Genomic DNA, 12,683 nt, shown 5'->3' on the forward strand with positions numbered 1-12,683 from the left:
CAGCAAATCTTTGATTGTTCGTTGCGATCAAAAATAAGACGCAGCCCGACCACAAAATGGCATCGGCAGCACCCTACCAGGCCACTCTAGAAAACTCAATTAAAACTACGCCAATTGCACCGCATCGTCCTCAGATTCGGTTACATACGGTTCACACTCTCAGCACTCTGTCAAGATAGCTTTAAACGGGTCTTTGACATCGGTCATAACGGGTCCATATCCACCTCCGTTTATGCGATATTGACATCGGCAAAGCCACTAATGGAAGCTGGAGCTGAAAGCATTCAGAAGGAATTGATACCTGGCAAACTGCCTGGTCCCTATCGATATTGCCTATTCCACAAATACGAATCTCTCCATTAAGCTTGACTGAGAAAATTACTTCCGGCGCTTACATTCTCATTCACCACTTGACACATCCTCAGTGCACTCTGTCAATGATCACATTCGCAAAGCTGTCAGTTCAGTATGCTTCGGTCGAAAATGCTTTATCTTCAATTAGTCGGTAAGGGAAATGTTGTTATGTGACTAAACATATAGCTACCGCCTTTCGAATCATACCAGTGATGCATTCCCAATATCCTTTGATTGATTTTCAAGGCAGCAACAAATAATATTTAAACAAATTGTTACTGATCAGCTGTTCTAAAGCTTAACATTTTTAGAAATTTCAGCAGGCATTGCACTGGATGGCCAAGAACAAATTAGCCATGAATCATATGTTTCACATCTTAAATGATTTGCTCATACCGATAATAATAATAATGACTACTTGAAGAAACTCAATGATTCTTATGGCGCTATAAATACAAAGATATTTCGATGGCAGATGGTAAAACTTTTATACCTGTTCCTGTGATGAACATTTACAGGTTATGAATTGGATGCAGAATTAATGGAAGTAAGTTTTCCTCTCTATAAACTTGGTACATTTAATGAACTGATACATATATGCCTGCATAAAGCAAAGATCACATTTAATAATTTTTAGTCTGTCGATATTATACTCAAGTTTGTGGCGTGAATCTCTCATGACGAGCATTCCTTCGTCGATTCATCAGTCTGACACTTGGAGTATCCCATTCCCACCATCGCATTTGAATAACTCAGTCAGTAAAATCTTATTTGATCATGGGGAATCAGTTTATTCGGCATTCCACTGTTTGCTCTTTTCTCTTACCAGACAGCTAGTTAAACTAGGAACACAATTGTTTTACTGACACTGCTAGTACTGTGCACTCTGGAACAATTTTAAGCTCTGGATGGTTACAGGGATTAGCAATATGGAGCGGAAAGGAACGGAACATTACTCTACTCGAACTCTGCTCTATTGTTATTGCTGTTCAAATATGGGCATCTTTGCTTACCAACAATTGTTATGACATTCATAAGGATAATATAAGCCTACTTGACATCACCAATAAGTAATCCTGCAGGCAGTCTGACAGTATTATTTTTTTAAACATTAAGACATTAACAGACTGGGATTAAAATTAATCATGCTAGTCAAACGAGCTATATCTCCTACTTCAGTTGCGGTTAACAGGCGCAGTTGGAAACACCACATCGATTTCTCAGCTACTCTAAAACTTTAAACCAATGTTCCAGTGTCAACTACCAATATGGCAATTTTCATTTCACACCTTTTTGAAAAAGTTACTTTATCTACATATGTACCAGTCCGGTGGCCAAGTGGTTAGATGCGGGAGGTCGCGGGTTCCATATCCGACAAAGTCATACCAAAGACGTATAAAGTGGTACTAACTCAACATTGAAAGGTTGATGTTAGGACTTGTTAGCATGGTGCCAGGATAAATGTTACTGGGTGGGGCATCATGCTACAAGTCTGCGGGCATTATGCCTGAGTTCTAGACATCACTAAACTGCCACACTGCAGACATCATAGCGATATGACTAACAATTGTTAAAGCTACGTTACAAATCCAAATCACACACATACATACGTCTAACAATGTCTCGGCCTTTGGTTGTGTGCACAAACGGAGCAAAATCCATGATCCAACTAATTACTTCCATATTGAAAAGATCCTGAAAATGCTTGATACAGATTTTTCACAGATAGGTAGCAGACTACGAATCGATAACTGTATACTACAAAATTCGTACTAGTCCTGTATAGTTTCACAATGTCAGCTCCGATCTCAGCTCCATTTAAACTAATATAACCTAATGTTTCTTCCTGCATTTCGTGCATCTCTGCAGCTAGGGAATTGACGGTTAGACAATCAGGGTGCATAAGCCGAAGCTGACTTCAGGTTTCTCAAGTTCAGACCAGTTACACGGGTTTAGTTGTAGAGTGTACGTAGATCCTCACAGTTAAGTTCAAACTAACTAGCCTCCTTTTCAACTGAATAACAAAGGAGCTGATGTATAACCTTTATTCAGAAAATCAATTTGTATGATTTAATTCCCATCTCTGCCACCATATAGCCTTCTCTCTCTCTCTCTCTCTCTCTCTCTCTCTCTCTCTCTCTCTCTCTCTATATATATATATATATATATATATATATATATATATATATATATATATATATATATATATATATATATATAGTGTGTGGGTGTGGGTGTGGTTGGGTGTGTTTACGTACTTACTTACAGTTACTCGCAGTAATATTAGTTGTAAATAAGTTGATAATTTTGGAACTGTTTCACATTGGACAATTCGGTCAGGTGGGTTCTTAAAAAAATTTCGTTATTTCTCGTTGGATATGTTAGGTCAATTAGGTTCTTTACTATCTTGAAGATTTACAAGTTGCCACGTAAGTGTAGGGATGAAAAGCCAAGTTTACCTTTTACGCCTGTGCATAAGTACATGTCACTGAACAATTTTCTGAGTCTTATTTCTTGTATTCTTATTGTAACATCAGGTCTGCAGACGTATTTTATGTTGTATTTAGATTTGGTTTGGGAGGGAAAACATTTGTTGGGATTATTTGGTGGGAATAGAAAACATTCAGTTGACTACATATTTATACTGGGACTATTATGAATTATTCAGATGATTTCTGAACAGCACCGTTTTGACACGTCAGTATTGTTTGTGGACCAGTACATTCGAGATCTAAAATATATGTGGGACAGTTGTCTCATTTGGACTTTAACTGTTTTATGATTATTTTGGATTCAATTCAAAATACAGTAAGTCCCTCTTAAATTTTCATTTTATAACATGTATAATTAAATTGTTTTTTTAACTTTTAAATTGCTTGTTGGTTGTGCTTGGTTCTGTTACTTGGTTTATTAACACGGATTCGTAAAGTGCCTGAAATACCAATATTTGTTTTTGGTAGTGTGATAAATGCCAGAAAAGTGGCATTGTGTGTTAAGTCAAATATCAAAGTTACTATACTGAGCAATCAAAGTTTGTCATGACCTCCCAAAGCTCCCCTTCTTAGCCTCTAACAAACAATACTGCCTCGAATGCTTATGTCAGGTCGAGGAATGCCATCGGCAAATTGGAGTTCCGTTGCTGGTATTTGTTTCTGGAGTTGACGACCTGCAAACACCACGTATGTGGATGATTTTCCTTTCCTGAAGCCACACTGACACCATGCAGAAACTCTTGCTTTATTTGTGCACAAAGCAATTCAGCAGAATTCCGGATAGGTTTTTGTCGGCCATTGCTAGCTAAGAGATGTCCTCATTGTTGCAATAGGATTGCTAGTTGCCTTTCCTCCTGTAAGATTGAAGAGTCGTTGTATTAATGTACTTTTGGGGGACTGTTTCTATCGGCTGCCTTGACTCGTATAGTTCATTGAGTTTCTGTGTTATGTGTGAGATTCCAGCTTAGGTGACGTCTGCTGCTATAGTATCTGCTGCAGGTTCTTAGCTATTTGGCAATAAGTCAATTGCTGCCTCAGTTCCAGTCCGAGTTTTAGGATCAAGCAAGGGATGTGTTGATTTTCACTTCAGGCAGTCGATTAATTGCAACTTTGTTGATAAATGATTGCTGATTGCGGATGTTATTCGTGTTTGCGAAGGACAGAATCTCATTTGCCTTGTTTTTCGGGCATGTGTATTGCAACTCTGAATTTCCATTTGTGAGCTGGATTTAAAGTGTGGTAAAGGTGCACAGAGTCACCCTTACTCTCTTCCAGGTCCATATCAATTAATGGAAGAACAACGTCGGAACGTCTGGAAAGGAGTTTGGAGCCTATACATCGTAATCAGGTCCTACTGTACCTGAGCAGATGCGATTTTCTGTCCTGTCATTTCATGCCATATGCCATCAAATATAAGGCGCGGAAGAGGAATATACTTGCTTGATGGCCATATCCACCAGAGACGACATTCTAGAACAAGCCATGTGTATATGTCCACTTGGGCAGACAAATGAGAGGCAGTAATGTCTGCTATTACTTACTGACCTAACGTGGTTTTCTTGCATACGCAAACATCAGTATTGCAAAGAGTATAGTATAGAATTGTGCAAACATTCATACTAGACATTGTTTTTACATGCACAACTACGGGCAGGTAAAAAACGCATGTACATAAAACCCAGTAATGTGAACATGGCTGTTATATAAAAGTACAAGCGCATATGATGCAGACATAGTGCACATACATAAAAGCCACAAACCAAAAGAAACATAAAACGTGATGTTAAATTCATGTTGACTGAATGGTATAAGAAACCAATAACAACAATAATCCACGAAAAGCCGAATACATTTGATTTTAAATATGTCAAAGAGAGACAATAATTTAGAAAATATATTGTTTATATTTAGTAACAGTTATAGTAGAAGTATAATGCGTTCTCCAATGGATACATTTTATAACAAATATACGTCCTGAATTGTATGAATGAAAACAGATATATATATATATATATATATATATATATATATATATATATATATATATATATATATATATATATATAATCACTAATGCAAATCAGAGATGACCTGGTGAGGTCATCAAATTGCGCATAAGATAAGGTGAAATTCAAACAAAACAAAAAACGGCATGAGGTATGAAAGCAGCTAGGTTAAGAATATTTGGTCTTTGCATTTACGTCCCCGCCTAGCTCTTTGTTAAATTTCAGTTTTAGTGACCAAATGTTATCTGTGGGGATTCTGTGTTGGGAAAATATTTCTCAACGCAAGTAATTAGTCAATTTCAAGACGCAAACAAGACTTTCTGAAAGAAAGGATTAGTTTCGTAAAATGAACCATCTCTAATATTTTGACATAGGGAATTCTGTGAATAGTTTAAGTTACACATCATTAGTAAGTTGTAATAGGAACAAGTATTTGTATTTATTTGTTTGAGCCACGTTTTGTATTGCATCACATCAAGTACTAATAATATTCGGTGTGAAAAGGATTAATAATAAGTCATAAAATAATGAAACAGGAAATATCATACAAGTGTGAAATCAAAGGATGGCAATGTGTGTCATTGGGTGATTAGAGACATTATTTGCATTACATGCTCTTTCAAAAATTATTCAGCTGACAAAGACTTTGCCTTCACGTCCGTTAAAATAAGGGAAACAAGAAATATTAAGCCACACTCAAGCAGACGTTTGATTCACACGTTATGAACCCCCTTTCGCATATAAATATGTCATATCGTAGGCAAAATAGAATCGAAACATTCAGCTTCGAACAACAATTCTACGATTTCCTAATTTGCTTTCACGCGGCTTTAAAGAGATCTTATATGTTACCTTTATAGACCTCATCATCCAGTTTATGCTGTATATGACTTGGGTTCATTTATTTCGATCAATCATGAATTTATCTGAAGAAAAATATCAGTTTGTGTTCTTTACCTCAAGAAAACTCTTTACAAAAGTGATCTTCCAAAATGTCACCATTCAGTTATGATTCATCAACAAATCTCATAAGCATTTATCACTAAAATAGTGTCTTAAATACCTATCTCCATATGGAAATTACGTTGTTACATTGTATGCACAAATTTTGGTCAGTTGCCAGAAGAAAACAAATATAGATTGGTTTTACATAAAATAAAAACACTTATTAGATCACTCATTAATAGCCAAAACTACGCAGAAGACACCGACTGCAAAAAGTGCGAAAACTTAGTTCTAAAGTTTTCGGTGACAAAATTATACATCAAGGAGAGTTGATGCCTTCGTGGTAATATATATCCTGACCAGGTAATTAGATATCATATCATTGTTTGGTTCAGATGTGGTTTGTCAGCTCATGGCCTTAACTGGTCAGTGCATAATTGTCCTTAACCAGGCTTTAAAAAATAGTTACATACATACATACATACATACATACATACATACATGCATGCATGCATGCATGCATGCATACATACATACATACATACATACATATATGCATACGAACATAGATGCACGCATAAAGAGGGACAAACATACATACATACATATATAGATTCATACATACGTAAAGAAGTAATACTGGCCGCCATGTATAGCCTTTCGTGTGCTGAAAAATGGCGTTAAACCCAACAACAACAACAGCATACGTAAAGAAAACTATTTAGTAGTTGGTCTAAAGTGTACTTTTGAACACTGAATGATTAATATACTTCTGTAATAAATAAATGTACTTATTTATGCTTATGCTAACTAATAATATACTTTATTCTATTCGCTGACATTATTATCATCATATTGATAATATTTGCTTACGTACCCCTTTTGTGATTTTAAAAACAGAAACTATGCATGATATAAAAATGCAGAAATAATTTCATTTATTAATTTATCATTTCTAACCTGATTATCCCCTTAGTGACCCTAACAATGTCAACTTGTTCGCGTTGCAAACCAAATGGATCTTTCATTGTAGACAACAAGCCTGATCACTGTCTAAAATATCCATTTTCAGTAGCTGGGTGAAATTTCTTGAACAACACCTACGAATAACCTATATATGTGCCGTCTGCATGCAATATCTGCAATGTCTAGTTTTAATATTTCTGTTTTACAAACAAATTAAAAAATGAGCAAAATAAAATGGAAAGCAGTGTAATTCGTATGAGCATGTGTTCAGTAGGAAAGTTAAGAAAAGATTTGGATCTTGTTAAAGATGATGAACTACATCACTCCTGTTGCAAGCAGCTTTCCTTGGGTCCGCGGTTCTGCCAGGGCTTTCCACTGGATCTTCCGCCACTCGTTATAATGTATACCTAGTGTGTGCTGACAAATGGCGTTACGCTCCCCATCCCCACTCACCCCACAAAAAAAAAACAAAAAAAAACAAAACAACAAAACAACAACAATAAAACAACATTGTATGCGGCTGTGTTAAAAAGAAATTCCCATGTTGGCTTGAAATTTGAGAAAGATGGTTATAAAATCGATAGGAAGTACAAACGACTGGGAGAATGATGAATACTGTAATCCGATATACCTCCGGTGAATGTTTGAGATGCCGCATATATTATATGTTTCCAAATGATTCTGATAAGTGTCTGCCTCTAAGATTTTGCATTTTTTCTACCAATGAATAAGCCTGATTTAATAATCGTTAAAGACTAAACAAAGTTACTTTGTCACTCTTACATTCCTGGATACAAATGTATGTATTTTGAAGAATAAACTTTATTGAAGAAAAGTGAAACTATTTCACCACAGAAAGAAATAATCAACACCAACATTGAACAAGCATTATGTTAAATTAACAGTTCATATAGCTTACCTCTCTCTAGGCGATGCATTTTGAGGACTTTGTTCCATCTGTTTCGCTGAGTTGTTATCCATTTGCATTTTCCTCAGTTACATGTTTTATGTTACCAAAACACTTATTTTCTTTCCTCGATTTCTGAATGAAAATACGTGTGAGTAGATACGTCAACAAAGGATTGGTTTACTTCATTATTGCTTTAGGTTTTTATATCTTCTTCTCTGATTATAGTGTGTTTTGCACTGGAACGTTGGGCTGTACACTTGCATCTGCATCTGCGTTTCTAATAAGTATACAAGAACATAAAAAATATAAATGTCTCATTGGTTTCATTCCGTTTCCTCCAAAGAATTTTTTGAATGGACGTGATTCATGATTGCATGTGTCATAATTGTATGAAAATTTCTCGACAATCATTGTGTATATGTCGACTTAAAATCGCACAGGGCTGAATGAAGAGGAGGTGCATGAACACAGCAGTTACACCGTATAAAGTACCTGTATTGTTATATAGTACAATCAGAATTGTGACAGTTAAAACGTCTGATCGACACGGTCGATGCAAACTTCTAAAAAGGTCCATTATTAACTGAAAGCAGATTTATCAAAAGGGCTTGTTTTGACAGTTTCAGAAAAATAAGTAGCTACGTCAGCAAACTAAAATATAACTTACTGGATAATGTTTGCTATCTCAACACAAATAGGTTTTTGTTCTGATCAAACTGAGGATATTTGCTTCAGACGAGTGACTAACGGATAAACAGCTTTTTCACCAGTGGGGAAGCCCATAATGTAAATAATGATGTTGTTCATCCACGAGATGAAATATATTCGTTATTCGCCCATAACAATCACATTTCCTTTTCATTTTTTGTTCCATCGTAATGGCTAGCTAAATCTATTAACTGTAAAACAGAATGAAGTAGCAGTTTTCTTGGCTTCCGCGCTATGTTAGAGATGTACTTTGTCTGCTGTGCTGTATGATTATTCGCACAGCAAATATAAACAGTTACATAATTCTCCTTCCAAATTCAAAGTAAAATAACTCAGTACAAAACAAAAAATATTCGTCTCTTCTAGGATTCGATTTCAAATCATCTTTAACGGCTAGAGGCAATATTAACTGATTGGCTACGTAAGCGTTTATGGATCTCAGCTGACTTGGTTTTAAAGTTATGAGAGCATTGAAGGCCAGTGAAAATATGTTTTCATTCAAGTGAAATATAAATATTATTTCTCTCCAAAAATCCAGTAATTCACTGCCGACCATCAATAAAAAATGTGTACTTGATTATGCATAAGACAATACACAATCCTACGTATCACACTATTAGGACACTCACTGCATAAGCAATGTCGTTAAAAAGAAAAGAAATCAATAACATCAACCTGTAAACCGAAGTAATCGCTAATTATGGATCATTTACATCAGAGATATACTTCATGTACGCCCTTGTTCTCATCAATTTGCTAATTATTATTATTATTATTATTATTATTATTACTACTACTATTTCAGGCATGTTATACGATAAGACGTTTGCTACATTCGTCTCGAACAAACTTTTCATTGTCACATTTGAATTCGATTAAAATGTAAAGCGTTAAGAATAAAATCGGGTATAAAACTGATTCAGAAAAGATTTTGTTTTAAAACGACTCATATATTATGGAATAACACTGGAAAAATAAATTGTTTGACCTTGTAAGCGCAATGGTAACATATTTTACAGTCTCCGTGTTGGTGTTAGAATATTAAAAATTGTCATCCTTTTCCTCGCATGTTTTGGACATGAAGTATTGTAATGCCTATTAAGATAAAACATACAATATAAAGGAAACTATGCACGAATGAGAGATAATGCTGTTGAAAGCGGTCGATTACAAATTGCGGTATTCTCATCTTCTGAATATGCATACCCTGTTCCCTGTTCATACGGTCACAAAATTCCCATTGTTTTTTCAGGTACCTTAAATCTTAAAAACTTGATACTTCATGCTTTAATGGGAAAGGTCAGCCTTTTCACTTTAAGCAATATCTCAATATATCATCAGTGTTACTCATGACAAAAACACAAATATAAGCATGTAATAAATTGCGCCAACGCTGTCTATACATTCATATATAATGCATATCACTACAAAACGTTCCTGTTTTACATGCACTTTTAAATAGTTCATGCGCTTGGTACTTCGAACTGTATTTAAAATAACATAAATATTTTATATTATGAAAGCAATTATGATATATGAATAAGCATATAGAAAGATATATAGACAGCTGGATGGGTGGAGGTATGGATAAATGAATGAACGAACGAAGAAGGGAAAGACGGATATATATACTTATAATTGTATGGCGTGCTTTTTGCACAATATTTCTAAACTAAGTATCTGTGATAAACACTTTTTGTCGGAATAAGTTTATAACCTTTTCAAGTAAGTAAAATATTTTAATTTTACTTATATAAGGGAGACCACTCTTTGTAAATTGAGAGGAAAATAGTGTGGTCATATCTCATTTCTTTTTTTCTACCCTTAGTCACTTACATTTATTGAACAAAATTTTGCATTTATAATACGGTCGTTTGATAAACGAGTTTTATTTTTATTTTTATTTTTTGAACTACATTGGGGACTGGTGTTACTGGATGAAAGCAGTTATGTCAGCAACTACGTTATACTAACTTGCATCTATTAAATTCTGGGAAATCAATCGCGAACATGTTCTTAATAATTTACTTTTCCAAGGTGATGCAAACTCATAAGTGACGAAGGTGAAAATAAATTTAGAGTACAATTCAATCTTATTAAACTTTCTCAGAAGGCAGATTTTCCATACTTCAATATATTTCTTGTGCCATATCTTTAATTACGCCATTTCTTCTCAATAAATATTGACCTACTTCTCAAGAGAGCAATAGATCGCTAAGCTGATAGTCCAAAATGACTGTGCAAGGTAGATAACTCTGTTGGGAATACTGTCAGCTAAATGTTTTGAGATATGAGAACAAAAGCCAATATAACCTAGAAACACATTCTGTCGTTACGTACCTCTTTAATTGTCCCTTACCGAGATTTTGTGTATTTCTTCAGAACATTCCTCTACATGATAAATACAACAACATCGTCGTGGAATCAAATCATAATTGAGACATAGACGAAGACAAGATTGCTCAAAGTCACTGTCTTTACATGGGGGTTATTAAACATGTTTAGGCTAAGAAAAACATGCTTGTAGATACAGGACCGACCAAATTCAAAACGAGGATTACATTATACGCACGTAAAATCGAATTGACTGGCTTTGACTTTATACCCTTTTCATTAGGTCTCTTAAACACTACAGTCATATTTGGTTACACAAAGTTTCATGTATATAGGTATTGTCGAACAAATTTCTTACACACCAATTTTAAGTACCTTCAAGTTATACTTATCTTACCTCCGATGAGTGAGCACTCATATATGCCTGTGTCGATTAAGAGCTAAATTACTTCCTTGGCGACTACATTCGCGAGTCTTTGTGAAAACCATATAAATAAAATGACCAATCCGTGTTAAAAACGTCGCCAGTTAAAACGAGTGAGTGTATGCGTGGAAATTTGAAGAAATCTGTATGGTAATATACCTTAAACTAATACATTTTAAAATTAACGAGAGCATATTCAAAATAAGTACACGGACAGGCACACATATGCACACACGTCAACATGTTTCCACCGTCGAGGGAGTCAACTTGCATTTTACGAATTACTTATTTCACATCTGTCCTTCATTCGTCGGCGAGTTTAGATACACACATCGTATGATTGCGTCAGTTATTTAATTGAATAAAAACACATTCATCCAAATCTATTCTGTTGAAATGAAGTTTTCCAGTTATAAGTCTTAGACCGATTACATTACTATTGAAAATTAATAGATTATCCAGAGGTATTCCATATTGGTTATTTGGGTATAACTTAACAGACTCATATAGTTCCGAAAAAGTGTAATTACACCTACTATGGATGGATCAAGAACTTTTGTTTAGTACCGTTTGCGAAAGGAGGGTCGTGGTGAAAGGGGACAAAGCAATCCACTTGGCGAGGGGACTGTCTGATAGAACCCCCTCCCCCTGCAAAGCTCACAAGCGAAGAAGTCCTTGTAAATTTACTTACCCAACTCAACCCCCGGCTCTGCAAAAGTTACGCAATACGAGGCTTTCTGGATCTATCCCAACCCATGAGGTCCAAACTATAGGTCATTATATATATACATATAAATTTCAACAAATAATTTATTTTCCTAGAATATGAAGTGAAATAAAGAACTTACGGTATTGCCAATTAAGTCCCAAAATAATCCTAGAATAATAGGTACAAGTCCTAATAATAAAAGTTCTAAATACACTTTAGCGAAAATCCAAATTAAATCCGACAGTGAAGTTGTTGATGTGCCTGTGGCGACGTGTATCGTGTTGTTGTATCTACAGTCATTTGTTGAATCACAGTGATACACTTCCAGCTTTATATTTCACTATAAATCCCAGTGACTATCTCTATCGAAGAATATTATTTTTTATGAGCACACGGTATTGCCAGAAAAAAATTCACGTGTTTAATTTGAAGAAATATATTACAGCCTAAATAATCTACTGGACACAGTAATGATACAAACTGATTCTGCTACATCTTAAAGCACGAATAAATCAATTTTCCAACGACACGATTGTATAGTTCTCTACTTGACCTCGGGTTACCATTAGCATGTTCTAAAAGACACTATTACCTAATAGGAAATAACCTTCTAGAATTTTATACGGTTTTCAAAACAAAATATTAGTTATAATTAGAACGCCATTTACTACAGTCATAATATATAACCTGGACCATGTTATGTATGCCAGGGGAATCCCATTAACCTAGACAAAACCAAAATAAACATGTTTACTTCTATTAATAATGATCCTTATATTGACCCCATAAACATAGATAATGTTTTTAGCCATGTATTAGTAGTTTAAAGAATAAT

At 35.0% G+C, this 12,683-nt stretch overlaps 1 long non-coding RNA gene across 2 annotated transcripts in view; it reads right to left on the minus strand.

Annotated features, from left to right (window-relative positions):
* The window catches only part of LOC149798031 (uncharacterized), a 40,589-nt gene extending 29,730 nt beyond the window's left edge, over window positions 1–10,859 (minus strand). The window contains exons 1-2 of one of the 2 annotated variants that reach the window (XR_016421571.1): window positions 10,722–10,859; window positions 7,683–7,950 (exon numbers count right to left, since the gene is read on the minus strand). This is a non-coding gene — a long non-coding RNA (uncharacterized LOC149798031). The remainder of the gene's footprint in view (window positions 1–7,682; window positions 7,951–10,721) is intronic. The other variant, XR_016421572.1, reaches the window with a different exon arrangement.
* Window positions 10,860–12,683: the final 1,824 nt, after the last annotated feature.

Source organism: Sinohyriopsis cumingii, chromosome 6 (genome assembly GCF_028554795.1).
Source record: "Sinohyriopsis cumingii isolate HCF-2022 chromosome 6, ASM2855479v2, whole genome shotgun sequence".
Lineage (NCBI taxonomy): Eukaryota > Metazoa > Mollusca > Bivalvia > Unionida > Unionidae > Sinohyriopsis > Sinohyriopsis cumingii.